The 15,881-nt window shown below is 36.7% G+C and overlaps 1 protein-coding gene and 1 long non-coding RNA gene across 2 annotated transcripts in view; one reads left to right on the top strand and one right to left on the bottom strand.

The window, feature by feature from the left end:
* Positions 1-15,881, bottom strand: part of LOC139970693 (uncharacterized) — a 243,417-nt gene that overhangs the window by 214,354 nt on the left and 13,182 nt on the right. The window lies entirely within an intron of this gene.
* LOC139971051 (uncharacterized) lies at positions 14,867-15,397 on the top strand. The gene is made up of 3 exons (XR_011794303.1): positions 14,867-14,984; positions 15,017-15,209; positions 15,320-15,397. It is a non-coding gene; the product is annotated as an uncharacterized lncRNA (long non-coding RNA).

Below are 15,881 nucleotides of genomic sequence, written 5' to 3'. Positions count from 1 at the left end.
GCCCCCCCCCCCCACTCAAAAGTATCTTCCTACGCCACTGAGAAGCTGTAAAAACACCCAAAACCCCGTCCTCGTCACCGTCCCTTCCTCATTACCATTCAGTCTTGTAAAATGCAACAATTGTTGCATTTTGTAAACAACGTTGGCTGATAATAGATCAAAATTTGATCAATAAACACATCTAGTCACTTGACGAATTCACGATCCCCGTGTTTCCCAAATCTTCTTGCATAAACTCCAAACCCTATGAATCCTGTTTCGGGTTTCGAATAACCGTGCTATTTCCAGCCATTCAGATCCCTAATAAAGATTAGTCACGTGAAGTTAACGTGTTTGACTCAATAAGAATTGTCCCTTCCTCATTCCAAACGGTACTGAAATGTGAATATGTTTTGTTTGTTGAAATTTTAAGCTTACTCCAGTTTATGATCGTCTGCATAGAATATAGTGTAAAAGGACACAACTTAGAGCAAGAACTCTCTCGCGAGCATTATCTTATAAGATAATGAAGCAACATTTTGTGAATAAGATTTCACGGAATCCGTTTTTCTTTTACTGCTTGCTTCGAAGTCATCGATAGTATCGGGGCATAAGCCTATATTGTACATTTACGTCTTGGAAGGAAACGACATTCTTACTATTTGCTGCAACGTAAACAAAGACAAGCGTGAGCTTCTTGTAAATAAAGATATTCAGATCCGTTGTTCTAATGAGAGTAAAACAGGATGAAAAGAGATTTCGTTGAAGGCAGTGCAATTCACTGTTACCAATAGATTGTATCCAACCAACAATACCAATTTAAGCTTGTAGAAAGTTAACTCGTCAAATGGTTCAGTGGGTAGAGCAGTGGACTGGTAACCTGATGAACTGAGTTCGACTCCATCAACAATTATACACGTTTATAATTTCTTTTTCTCTTTCAGCAGTCCACGCTGAAGTCTTGATAAATTATTTCAACCATATAATTTACTAGCTGATGTGGTGGCCGATGCTATAGAGGGTGACGAAAGACTCATTCCTCGTCGGTCGTGTAAATCGTGGCTAGGGTTCAAGACAGGCCTCTGGCGATAATACCTCTGGCTGTGGCATGGTGCTTTTTTGTGGCCTAGGATCCCGTGCCATGTCTCCCTTGTTGTCGCAAAAGAACCCGGGAGGATGCGCAGAAGGTCGGTCAAATCGACCAGAAGCGTACTAGGTGGCGTGCGTGAATCCTTGCCTTTGGCCAGAGGTGGTGACATCTCTGCGACCGGCATGCTTGCAGCCACCGTCCACTGAATACGTGGCCTGATGAGGCGCTATTCTCCTAAAAATGAATCCACGGATGCCTTTAAAAGCCATATAATTATTTTATATTAAAAAACATCCAGTTTCAAACTAGCGCCATCGAATTCCTTAAAAGCCGTTTTTTTTTCTTGTCACTCTGAAGGTGGAATGGATTTTATTGTAATGGGTTATTTGTGGTAAGCCAAGCAACACATTCAAGCAGTCATGCGGTTCACAGGGGTTTGCAGGAACTTAATTAGGCTCATTGTTTGATATAAATGTGTTGGTAAAGATTTACACAACCTACACCAAAACAAGCATTATATTCGTTGCAATACAAGAGACATACAAGCCGGCAAGACCATGAGATAAAATTTTAATATATATATAGAATTCAATCTATATCACTTTTGCAAGAAAACCAAAGTATACTAGTTTCAATATGGTCCCATTATAAGCAACAGTGTTGTAGCAAATTATCATACCGGATAGTAGGTAGTTTCGGAAACTGAGTGATTCTTAAGAACTTTGTTGGAGATTCACCAAAAAAATACCCCGTATTGTGTTTTGATAACTTCAGCAACAAAATTAACTTTGATATGCCGTGGACCGATAAAAACCACTGCTCTCGGTCTAGCTGGGGTTGTATAGCACATTTACTTATTTTTTGTTTGTTTTTGGAATGACCCTTTAAACAGTTGAGGTTCACTAGTTAAAGTGACTGGACCATTTAGTTTATTACACAGCCCATCAGACTAGTTCCTCGGTTGCACTACAAAACTCAATAGGAGAAATGAAGATTATATGGTCTCAAATGACATGTTTATAATTTATTACAAATTTGTTAAGGACAAATGATGTCGAATGCCATCCAAGGGTGCTCTGTTGCTTATATGAAGATTAACGAATATATTCTGGTTGACCTCAATAACAACGGATTAACTGCAATATAAGAATTGCAGTGAGGAGCCGACGTCACCATCAAATTAGCCTAAACGAATATTCAAGAAATTAAGTATATTTAACGATACATATCTTGAAAAATACTGGAAAAGCTACAGAAACATTATTGGACTCAAAGTTGTCTGTTTTCTTTGTATTATAACATATCAAGACTAAAATTCTGCCTTATTCATTATTTAATTATTTAAGTGAGTTATCAAGTTACAGCAGAATCTACCTGTCGATCATTCTCCCATGATTGATTACCGGGAATACTTTTTAAGAAAAGTCACCCAGGAAAGAACCTGGGCACGAAAACCAAACTACCGAACATCTGATCCGCTTTCAACCCCAGTCCCTTGCATCGAGACTGTGACTGTGTGATCATTGTCAGGTGAGTATAACCATTCCCCTCGAAAGGGAACAGATACTACACATGATCTTCGGGGATGTCTTCAACTCTTCGGTCTATCTGTTCGTTGTACACGTCTCAGGATAAAACTAGTTTGATCTCGGAAGAATGTTACCCGATTCCCTGTTCTTTATTCTAATTGTTTTACAAGTCAATGGACTACATTCTGATGAACAATGAACAGATGAAGAAAACTGCCATTAATGGAATACCAAGTAGTCCCCGTTATGTCCAACACGTAACACACTAATGAACTTTATCGATGCTCATTGACGAACCACATCTTCCTTATTCAAAACAAGTTTATAAGAATAGAGAGGCCATTCAAGTGGTGCAGTTTGCTTTCATATTACTGAAACCTGCACGACAAGATGTTTACGCTATGTGAGCAGTCCAGAATTCACAGTGAACGTTAAGCGTTTTAAACAACTTCCGGTAACACGTATCTAGCATTCAATTAATGACTATATAACGACGGAAAGACATTAAAAACATGACATTAATATCCTCCTACTTGAGGTACGTATGTGAGGCGCATGTGAGGCGCATTTGCATCCATTATTATCATTTGCAGTAAAATATATACGATTATATAAGAAAACCCCTTTTGTGGGTTCCAAATGAGAAAAATAGAAGACTATATATTCAATCCGTTGACAAATCGTTACTTGTTAGTGGATAGATCCAGTTATGTTTTTGTATGACGTTTGTTTGGTAAAGGGACGCAAACTCGGTCACGATGTGGTTCCAAGCGGTACCATTATCTGGCAGCAGCACTAATTAACAGCACTTAAATAAAGAGATGACATATTATATAAGTCAAACTTTAATGTAAACAATAATATTATTAATTACCTTCTCTGTTCCTAATTAGATGCTATCTTGATGGATACTGAATATCCAAACTTTTTACGTTCGTTACAAACCAAGAAAACATATATAGTTCTCTTTTCCCATACTTAGTTTATCTTGATCTCACGCTTCAAGACCAGCTAAAACTCTAGCCTGACTTTGGGCTGGCAAACCTATGGCGGAGGGGTGGGGAGTGGTTAGCACTTCCCATATATGATTTTACGTCGGGTCAGATCGACGGAAACCCGGAAAATGTTGCGGTTTCTTGTGAAAAATCCTGAAATTTGTGTGAAACATCTCTTCCGGGTACTGATCCACCCAAGGATGTCGGGTGGAATGATGGTGGCTCGGTTATTCGGGAAGGAACTGTTACTGCATGAGTATATGTACAATGAGGTAAGATTTTGAAATTTATTACAATACTACCATCTAAAATATTACATCTTAGGACTAATAATATCATTTCTGCGATGCCAGGTATTAATCGGTAGTTGGTGTTCAATAAATTTGCCTATTGATCGTTTTCTGCTTGAAAAAAAAATAAAGTAAGACCAAACTAATTATAGATTTAATTCATGCCTCAGAATGCATCATTTCACGTCGAATATTTGTTCAGGGGAGGTAGAGGGGAGAGAGGAAGTGGAGGGTGTGGGAGGGGAAGGAGAGAGGAGGGTGAGCGGGGTCCCCCGTATCCTCTTTCAGGAAGTTGGCTTCTCAAGGCCCCCATCACGTCCTTTATCCACCTCTGATAGTTCATAGTGCTGTGTCATGCATATATTTCACAAATCGCAAATATTCAATTCCACGGAAGACTCCGCTCAACAACTCTACAAAGCAATTCTGAATAGGTCAAAAGAATCTGGTTCCTGTGGTGAATTTGAACCGGGAACAGATAGTGGAAATGGAAAACTCGCGAAGGACACTGCATGATCATTGCGAAAGCGTAGGACATATAGGTCGCCTTCAGCGTAGCCTACAACGGTATAGTGTCAAAGATGCGCTAGATTCATTCCTCTCATGCCTTTCACAAACAGTGAAGTCAGTAAACGCACGAGGATACATATGTTTGTTACTGTATGATTTCGTGCAGTGCGTCCGTATACACACTTAGCGATGGAGCCCACTTACGCGTACCCGTGCGCATATTCGGTTACCGATGCGCTATAAAAGGTCTCTGTATAGTATATATATGTTTCGAAGCACATCAACAGACATCGGAGCTTAACTCGTTGAAACGCACTGAGTGATCATTGCGCGAGCGTTACTGTACATGTGACGTCACACAGAAATGACATGGACAACGACGATAAACATTTTAAGCTATATATGTTATGCAATGTTTATATTGCAATTGCTCTTCGTTGAAGATAAGTCTATTGTGCGATTTCTCAAGATGTTCTTTACATTTTCACTGGCAAGCTACTATGCTTCCTCTTACATGGCTAGGAAGTTCACCAAATTCCTGGCCTATGGGCGAGGTAAGTTATGACCAACAAATATATGTTTATTTGTTCCATTTTGAGTCGTCATTTTATGTGGAACGCTATAAAAAGGGAAGTCCTCGAGTTATTTGGAATTTCTCGAATTGAGATATGATATTAATTTTTTAGACAATTAGTTCAAGTTAGACATCATCTCACATATTAAATATCAGTTTAAGTTTGTTTTATTTGATGAACCCCATTGTGAGTACAATTCCTACAAGATATTACATACGCCAATAACATTAATTTTGTGTACGATTTTATTGTTACCATATTTTTATACGGTAACTGTAAATCCGAATAAAGCGTAATACCTATATAACGGGATTTTCAGATATTATGTTTGCTTCATAAACAATCCAATCAGATAAAACATGACATCACTTAATAGGTCAATATCAACATATAATTTGGTACGGTGTGTAGGGGGTGGGGTAAGGGTGAGGTGCTGTTGGGGCCTGGATGGCCAGGCCACCGTTACTGCGTACGTGACATATTTCATTAACTACGTGTTTTATAGTACTAGGTGAATGTAACATCGATTGTCAATATTGGGAAGGCAGATTACTGAAAGAAGATTGTCCAACGATCATAATTTGTATTTTTATGCAGTATAAAGCGTTCATAAAAGTTCCCTATATTCAGTTCGTCCCTTTCAATTTAAGGTTTCCATCTCCCCACCCCACGCTATCCTTACTCTTGAGGAGTCCAATATGTCTTGGTAACATGAGTTGCTGATCTCAGTCAACAGTGTTTCTTCTTTACATGCTAACCAAAATTTAAAGCTAGCCCAGCACACACCCGTCCATAGTGACGCCTAACAAGACTAATATCAGATCTCTGCATACAATGTTTCTGATTTCATATATGAACCAAAATATAAGGCAAGTCATTAAAACAAACTGAATTCATCTTCATAGTTAGTCAGATATATTTTCGTTTATCCTCAGCTCAATACATCCTCCCAGAAGGATGTTACGGGTACCGTCCTCCGTTTCAAGGTAAGGTGTAGGTCAAACAAAATTACGTCATCCAATTTTGGTGGAGCATTTATATCACGTGATTAATATATCCATTAAATAGAGGAATAATACCTTGGCCTTAAGTAAAAGTTGTTTTCATGGAAGGGGAAATGAGATGTGGGCAGAGGTGGTAAGAACGTACTTAACTAGGTCAAGGCTTGGAGGGTAAGGAGGGGGACCGTGCTTTGAGAATCGGGTCTGGTGTAATTCACTACCCACCCGCCCTCTCCACCCCACCCCCCACCACGTAATATATTGAAATTATTGGTAAAAGATCTTTATTCCTGTCTCCAAGCAAAGCTAGTTTTATTTTGAACAGTCTTTTTGTAATCGTTATACTTTTTATTATTTCTACATAGATCTACAACGGAAACCCTTCAATCGGGAATTTTCCGTGACCGAAGGAAATATCTCTTCGCTCCTTTGCTTTCCATCAGGTATTTTTCGAAGTTAATTCTGCAATTTTGCAACAGTTCCCTACTGAACTGAGCTGAATAATTACACGTCTCAATAAATTTCTGTGACCATTGGCTGTGAATTGCTACTGCCCTCTATTTTACAAGACCCAGACCATAGTCATTTATAAAGAACCCTTTGTCGTCCATTCAGTGTCGCATAATTTGGTTTGTTTGGTGGTTAGGTTAACGCTTTCCCTTTATTGATCTTTTGTATGTGTTTGTGTGTGTTCGTTTGTTGAATAATTGGCTTATTACATTATTTCTAAGATAATGTCGCTATCATACATTCTCTGTTTTGTTGTAGAGCAAACCATGCGCATGCGTGAAGATCTTCTTAACAGTAAGCTTATCAACTTTTCATTCTTTTAATACTTCATCAATATTCATACTATAAACTTTCATTAAAAAAGACATACTTATATAAGTTAAACATTAATGTTAACCATACTATTATTAATCACGTTCTGTTCCTAATAAGAGGTTATCTTGATGGATACTGAATATCAAAACTTTATACGTTCGTTAAAAACCAAGAAAACATATATACTTATTAAAGTCAAAATTTAGTATAAACCATGTTATTATTAACATTCTCTTTTCCTACACTTAGGCTATCTTGATCTCACGCTTCAAGACCAGCTAAAACTCTACCCTGACTTTGGGCTGGCAAACCTTGAAGGTGAGTTATAAACTTGAGATCTTGTATTGAAATAAATACACATATGATAATTATTTAACTAATTGAACACGAACAGGCGGTTAGACTATTTCAAAGACGGTATGATAGTTTTAGTTTTCTTTTCATCTATCTTAAGTTTAGTTATTATTATTATTATTATTATTTCTTGGTCTCCAGAATGTCTCCTTCACAGACTTTCTTCAAGTATTCCTCTCGATCACAAGAACGGTAATTTACGCTTACATTTATCAGTATTATCAAATGTAAGACAGACCAGACTATTCATGAAACATGCTATCCGTGTTTGGCCATCTAAACTGATTTTAATCTTTATACTTTCAGATCCTGTGAAAATCTATTTTATTCCAAGATCCTGTGACTCTGGGATCATTTCTTTACCTCGAAGTGAGTTTGATTGTTTTAATTAAAGCAAAATCTCATTGAATGTGTTATTTGTTTACTAAATTTGATAGAGTTATAATTAACTACTGGATCTTTGTATTAGATGCATACCTACTCTATACACTCCCAAGCCCCTCATCCAACGCTCTTTCTTACCTTTCCTTACCTCCTCTCCACACATTTCACTGACATTTGCTTCTTCTCTTTCCTTCACTCCGTTTTCCCTCTCCACTTCCCCTCCGACTGAATGTTGAAGCACTTTCACTGTGACTAAAATTACTTGGTCTTCAAGTGTCCCAACTGGTCATATCACATATACTTCCATTTAATGGAATTAAAAATGTAAACCTAAAAACGAGTCTTATTTAGTGACTTATCGAGAAGACAAAGTTCCTTCCTATATAAGAGAAGTAGCGACCTTATCCCCCCCCCCCCAATCCCTTACCCCTTTACAGATTTTTAGCGGCACTTTCTTATCTAATTTAGCTCTAAAATAAGCCTCAAAATATTTTCTTGAATGTTTGATTTTTTGTTGTAGTCGAGCAGTACATGACCCCTGCTGCCTTCGAGGTGCATCAACAAGATGATACTACCTCTACCTGGTCTGGTAAGATATATTTTGTTTCCATTCAGTATTTCATCATTTTCGTGACTTTTGTATATTAAAAACGATATGCTTTTAGTCACTACTGCATTGTATCTAACTTGAGAAAAACCGTTTGGTTAGCAGTACATCTCCAATAGGTAAAACCTTAGAAAAAGAGAAAAAAAAACTGTCATTGTCCAAGAAAATTGGTTTCTAACTTTATAAACACTTTAGCCAATTTTATTCACGCTGCAGATATTCAGGGCCAACACACTCAACAGACCACAACAACGAGATGTGAAGGTAAAGTAACACTCACTGTAGTCGGTAGGCTATACTATATGGTTACATTATATTAAAGTATTTAGGCATATCTTCTTTTAACACGTTGGAGGGGGTGGTCACTTGGGGAAGTCTCTGCAGTCCCGTGTCAAATAGTTACTTGTAATTATCACATTTTGACGAGAAAAGTCATATTTTTTCGCTTTTCAGGTTACACCCTGACTTACTACCAGTATACTTTCAAAAGTTCAACTGGTGAGTATTGAGGGAAAATGAATTACGTATTGTGCGCAAAACAAGTTAATACTCAATTGACTTGAAAAATTTAAATATTAATCTTTCATTTCTTTCTATAATTTCAACTCAAGGTAATAAATCTGAGATTTATGTAATAAAAGTCTTCTTGACTGTTTTCTAATATAATATAATTTGACAATCTTTGCAGGCCCTGATCAGATCCAAAACACCGAGGAAACTCTAACAGGTGAGAAAAATAGATAGTTTTGATTGATTTTTATTTTAAATTCTAACACGTACTTTTGAAATTATTACTTCAAAATGCTTTTTCATAATTCTTTCAGATCCGACCGGTACCAAGACAGCCACCAAATACATGTACTATTGGAGTGGTAAGTGTCGCTGTATTGTGTCACATGTCATTGCCAAGGTGTTTCTCTTCGGATGTTCATTTGGCGGGTGGGGTGGGGGGGGGGGTGTGGGCGTAACTTACGCTCAATATATACGGTATCATCTGGAGGTATAGGAGGGGATAAACAGTGGTGTGTGAAGGATTACTTCATAGAGCTATAACGGCTCCTTGACTACTTACAACAAGTAAACCTATAGCCTTAAAGTCATCGACACTGCGACTTTTTCTGTGAGTTTATTGTTTCAGCGATATTAATGGATTCCTCTTTCCTTTCTCTGACAGATGGGGTGTCTTCATACCAACTGAAGGCGAATAAGATAACAACTCAATCCGAAGGTTTGTAATTTCAAATATTTAATAATAATAATAATAATAATGATAAGGAATCATGAATATCAAATTACAATTTATCTTATAGATTTATAATACCTTTGATGGCCTATTAGTCTGTCATATTATGATGTGACGTAATATATTCTCTGTTTACAGACGGACAAACTATCACCCATACACAGGACATTCAACAGTGTGATTACTCTGGTGAGTAACCTACTGTTCATTATTTTGTTATAATTTATTATTTTAACCAATTATTAATTTATTTATTATTTGAAACAGTCACAAGACATAATTAGCTTCTCATCAACTTAATAATGTGTTTAGCAAATTTCCTCATCTTTCAACCAGTCCACCCACCCTACTCTTCATCACTGTACAAAACATAATCGAGGAAGTTGTAACGCACACTGCTTCAGTATTATATCGATACGGTTACATTTGTAATTATTAAATAATCCATAATTTGTTGTAAATTACTCTCCTCGTTCACAGTTTTTGGGATTGGCAAGGAAGAGCTAAGCCACATCACTGATAACACTGTAGTAGGTAAGTAGCTATATACCTCTGTCATTGATATACATGCATTGATATACGATCGCACAGGGATAGAAAGAAATCCATACCTTTGATAATGTCGTGAATACATATATAACCTTCCTCTTGTCAATTTATCATTGATAGCTGTTATAGTTTATGGAACGCCACCCACCCAGTATAATTTACAAATTTATTATTTTGTTCCCTTCTTATTTTAGCTGGAAAGCAAACAACAATAAACAAACAATTCAGTTTGCAGACCAGTGTTAGTGGTGAGTTGGATTTATTTGTATAAAATATGAATGAAATGAATCTTAACCTAACACGATCTGCTCTTCATAAAGTTAAAAGACTTCAAAAGATAAATAATCAAGTTTCTCTGCGAAACTCGTATATTAAACTTATTTTATCTTTCTTTGTTCTTTATGTTGTTATATTACCATAGTTTGGAATTAAATTGCTGCTACAAACAGTTGTCATGTAAAGGATAAAAATAAGAACACATGAACCGGATGACAGTAAAGTTTTTTTTAACAAGTTGCAGTTTTGTAATTAACTTGATTTACATATTGTATCCTCAGACGGGACATCATGTCAGAGTCAAACTCAGAGTGGCTCGGAGGAAACTGTATCAGGTATAGTTTAGTAAAGACCGTTAACCTTCACGTCTAAGCTATCTTGTGTAAACTAATATTTACGAAAGTAAAGTAAAAATGTAAATGTCAAGAAAACCAATTTAACCTTTCACACTCTTGTTTCTATATTATTTTATATTGTTATGTACCTGCTGTATAAAGTACGGTAAATGAAAAAATGTAGACCACTTGAAGTAACAAACATTTTGTATTAAAGATTGTGTCCCGAGGCTTGCAGGTATCAAAGTATAATCATTACTTCTAAACCTTTGTTTTTACTTCCAGATGATGACGTCACAACTACAGTATATCAGGATCAGCGAATCTCAACTGGTGAGTGATTTTAATCAGAAATAATATTGATTCAGTCATTTAGTGATATATTACAGTAAATATTCGTATCATAATTAATTAATATCGAAAAATGATGTTACTCTGAGGATCGTGAATTTCTCAATATTTATAAATAAAGATCAATAAATTTATGATACCTTCTCACTTGTACCGATATATATCCCATCATGGTCAAGGGGATATCACAGTAGGCTATATTATACGTTGTTGGTGTTCTTTGTTCATTTGCATTTTAGTAGTGCCCTTCTTATACCATATCCTTGTCTTATATATAGATGGAGTTTCATCCAATGTAGTGACGTCTTCAAGTCAATCGACCCGCACAGGTAATTATGAATCGATTATGCAAATGTATACATGAGAGTTTGTATCTCTATTACCGTTAAAGGATTCATCTAAAAAGCGAAAAAAAAAATTTCTAATGCAATCCATGTAGTCATTCATTGTATAATTTCGGGGGGGGATGCCTTTCTAGGGGAGGGGCAGCCAGAACCTCTCTAAAGGCCAAGTCCTGACAATTTAAATATCGTATATATATATCACGATGTTTCCTTTGTTATCCATTATAGGCCGATTGAAGACAAAATAAATTTATTTTGTATTTTCTTATTCATAGATGATACATACTACAGCCACAGTTTGTTGGAAACGACTACGAATGGTAATAATTTACTCATCTCAATTGCGCGACACATGTATCCTTTTTTTCCCACTGTATTTATTTACAATACCGTAACACATAATACAAACATTCCATGTATAGCCTGTCATAATATATTATCAATATTACACAAAACAATAATTGTAACAAATATTGGCAGACACATTACGAAGATTGAATTTTCTTAAGTCGTTCGATCGAAATATTAAAATTCCCTACGAAGTATGTTATCGAGCGTCGAGATATAAGAATAATATGAAAATTGTATACACATAATTGGAAGCATTTTCTTACATTTACGCATGCGTCTTTATTTTCGCCGTTTGATTTCATATTTATGGCGCAACTCGGAGTAACAGTCTGTCTTTTGCAACAATTATCAAATTGTTTATTTATTTTACAGATGGAAGTTACGAATACCAGGCTGAGGAGATAGACCTACGACAATCAGGTTTGTATATTTACTTCAAAAGATTCCATTTATTTAAAGTATAAGTACGTTATTCTGTAACAAAGTTTAACCAATGACTGGACATAACATATAGGATTATTTTACACACGTTTGGCCATGGCTATTTCTTGAGCTACATCAGCAGACATGTACAGGATTTCAAAGATTGGGGGGGGGGGGGGAGGGGGCTAATTGCTAAATTTGCCCAGATTTACGTAGGGGCATGACCGTAGAATGTACAGAGGCGGATCAAGGGTTCTTATCGGAAGGGGTGTGGCACCTGTGGTCTTTGAAGCCGACTCCCGAATAAGCATAAAATATGCAGACATCAAAATAAATGATGCGTTCTGGGGTATATTTAGACTAGAAATTATGTCTGTAATTCGATCTAACGCAAGTTTTGGGCAATTTCTGAGTGAGTCTGAAAAGTGGCCCATTCACCCCATACTCCCTGGTTCTACACCTCAGGACGTCAGTGGACCCAGAGGAGTGGTATTATTCTCTTCCTCCCACTGACTATAGAGAAAAGCGCCACCCGCACTCGGGAAAGCCTCTGATTTTATATTTTTTCTTTATCCATAAAATATTTTGTTGTAATTTACCAATAACATCAGAAACAATGTCTCTTAAACGAATAATGATTTGAACTAGTCATATCGACCTTTGACCTTTCTGAGATTACATTTTCACAGCCACTATAAGATTGACATTGACGATCCTCTTATTTACCAACAGACGGTTTTTTCTTCATCAAACAAACCTACCCAGCAGGGAAAGGAGACGACGTGTTCACTAATGGTATGATACATGTTTACATTATCAATATACATTATTAGATAATTAAAATGAGTAAATATCAATTTAGAGACATTTCATCACTGAATGGAATACATCACACGTTTGCAATACTGTGCGGTATACGTAAGTTTACATTTTATAGAACATGTATATAAACTGTATACTTCTCGCTGCAATGTTAGTGGATTTTCGCTAGGATCGAAACGTCGGGGCCTTTTACTTTGAAACATTTTCTTACACAGGTTCTTTAGTGTTTAAGCAGTTTGCTAACAGTTTTTTTTCTTTGGTCACTTTTCGTCCATTGCAAAGGCAGCTTTCCAAACTGGTATAATTAATAACCCGAACTATTCATGGACCTTATAGTTACACGAACTTCTTCGGCCCAATTTATTTTTGAGGTATCATTCTTCTTTTCTTCATTTCATAACAGATGATCGTCACCTTTACCTGCAGTGCTGATGACATTTACCCCCGGGGTAGGGGTGGGGTGAGACTCGGATACGTGAAGGGTCGTGAGGTGTTGAGTAACGGTATAAAGTCTCATATCCACTGATTGGATGTCGAAGAAGCTTGATCTGTGCCCATCCGTACTACATCAGATCACTGGCCGGATGTGATACCTTGGTAACCATGACGTCATCAACTTCCTATCACTCATATTGATATATTCAGTTGTGCTTTGTTTCGCGATGTGTTTGTTTCGTTGTAATCGTCAAATATATCGTTTGTATCCGTAACTCGTTCCTTTCGTTTCTTTCTATTACGTTGTGTGTTTTATGACAAGGGTGGAATCTAGGCATATAAAACACACATATGTACAATCACAAGAAATGTTCCCTGTGTGAATACGACAACATTCTCTCATAACATTCATTGAATGACTATACTTTATTTTGTGTTCAAGTCTAAAAAGGAATCACACAAGCTGTTCTGTGACTCTAATTTCATGTTGTTATTTAACATCACAAAAAGTGAATGGAATTTTGAGGATTTCCCTGGACGTTTGCGTTACCAAGTAGATGGTGACTGAATGGCACCTCTCTACCCATACACCTCCATCTCCTTCTGGCCTGATCCCTCCTCCCCGCTCCATCTAAAAAAATATTAAACAGAAATCAATTTAACAAAGTGTTATAGGCAAAGTTCAACAACATATTAAAGACGAAATAAAAAAACCACAGCTCATTACCGCACAATAAAGCATCAGTTCTTTTCAGTTTATTCACACGTTAGATAAAAGGGATAAGGAAATAACGGGGCGGGGGGGGCAGTGATTTCCTTCGGACTCGTTAGGTAAACTATTGCAAATGATAAATGAAAATAAACATTTCACATTTCGGGTCACAGCCTTACTGTTATTACTTCTATTACAAGTTTACGCTAGCGAAGTGCAGACTGGTATACACAGTGTATTGTCGTTCTCTGCGTCCATTAGTTCGAGAGCCCAATTAGTATTCACAATTCACTTATACATATTTAATAGTCTTTATTATTATAAAAAGGGTCTGATAACCTTTCCAGTCCAGTTTCACAAAGGATACCTTGCAGTTTATAAATCTAAATTGCTTATATAATTGTGGTCACTCCGTAGCGTTATCATTCAGTTACTCGTATGGCGGGCCATCAGTCTCAAATCATGGGGGATCGACTTATACCAATATACATCGACAGATACCAATTTCCTCCGACTTATACCAGTTTCCAGCAGCTTAAATTGACTTATACCGATTTAAATCGACATATACCAGTTTAATTCGACATATCATCGATTTAAATCGACATATACCAAATTAAATCGACATATACAAATTTAAATCGACATATACTAGTTTAAATCGATGATATGTCAAATTAAATCGGTATATGTCATTTTTAATGGACATATACCAATTTAATTAGACTTATACCAGATTTGGCCTGACTTTAGAATCCGTACCATATGAATGTGCAAGCTTACTTCGAATCGGCCGAAGAACAACTGTATAATCCGGCTGAACGTGTGTGCTCGCACCGGCTTGGCTCAATAGAATAACAGTCGGTGAATAGGTGCGTCGCGTGAATGATTCGCTTGAATGAGTTAAAGCGGTATAGTAGGAAATAGGGTTAGGGTTAGGAAATAGGGTTAGGAAATAGGGTTAGGGTTAGGAAATAGGGTTAGGAAATAGGGTTAGGAAATAGGTTAGGAAATAGGGTTAGGGGTTAGGAAGTAGGGCTAGGAATTAGGGGTATGAAGTAGGGAATAGTGTTAGGAGATAGAAGAACGGGAGGTGGGGATACGGAGTGTTAGGAAATAGGGTTAGGAAATAGGGTTAGGGTTAGGAAATAGGGTTAGGGGTTAGGAAATAGGGCTAGGAATTAGGGGTATGAAGTAGGGAATAGTGTTAGGAGATAGAAGAACGGGAGGTGGGGATACGGAGTGTTAGGAAATAGGGTTAGGAAATAGGGTTAGGAAATAGGGCTAGGAATTAGGGGTATGAAGTTAGGAATAGTGTTAGGAGATAGAAGAACGGGAGGTGGGGATACGGAGTGTTGACATGAATGGCTATAAGATAATAAGAAGATAGTGAAGACAAATTGTTATTACCTGTTATTACCTTTCATAAACACTCCCTTGGACATTTACCAAGCTAAAGTCGTCAGCTTCTCCTTTGTGGAGTCTGTCATATCTCATTGGCTTGGTTATATTTGCTATAGAACGACTATAACTTGGATTCCAAGAGGGCATGGAACTTAACCCATTTTATTAGTTAGGAACTTGGCTACACATTTAACACTAAGGTGTGTCTTTAAACAGAGCTGCTACAAGCTAGGATTATTGAGGTATAAGCACCTGCTTAAGTCTTAATGCAGTAGACCATCACAAAAGAAGACGTTTCAATGGAAGTCGTTGTCAACTAGAATGTTTATTGATCGTAAGTTATTACATATTCATTATGTGCTCTTATTTGTGTTAAATATTCATATTATTTATTACATATTCATTATATATTCATGAATGACTTGCATATTCATTATTTTGCTTTTGTTATATGGTAATGAATATTCAAATATGGTAATAAAGGAAAAGTTAAGGTT

This window comes from Apostichopus japonicus, chromosome 8, assembly GCF_037975245.1.
Source record: "Apostichopus japonicus isolate 1M-3 chromosome 8, ASM3797524v1, whole genome shotgun sequence".
Classification (NCBI taxonomy): domain Eukaryota; kingdom Metazoa; phylum Echinodermata; class Holothuroidea; order Aspidochirotida; family Stichopodidae; genus Apostichopus; species Apostichopus japonicus.
This window is presented reverse-complemented; position numbering and strand designations above follow the sequence as displayed.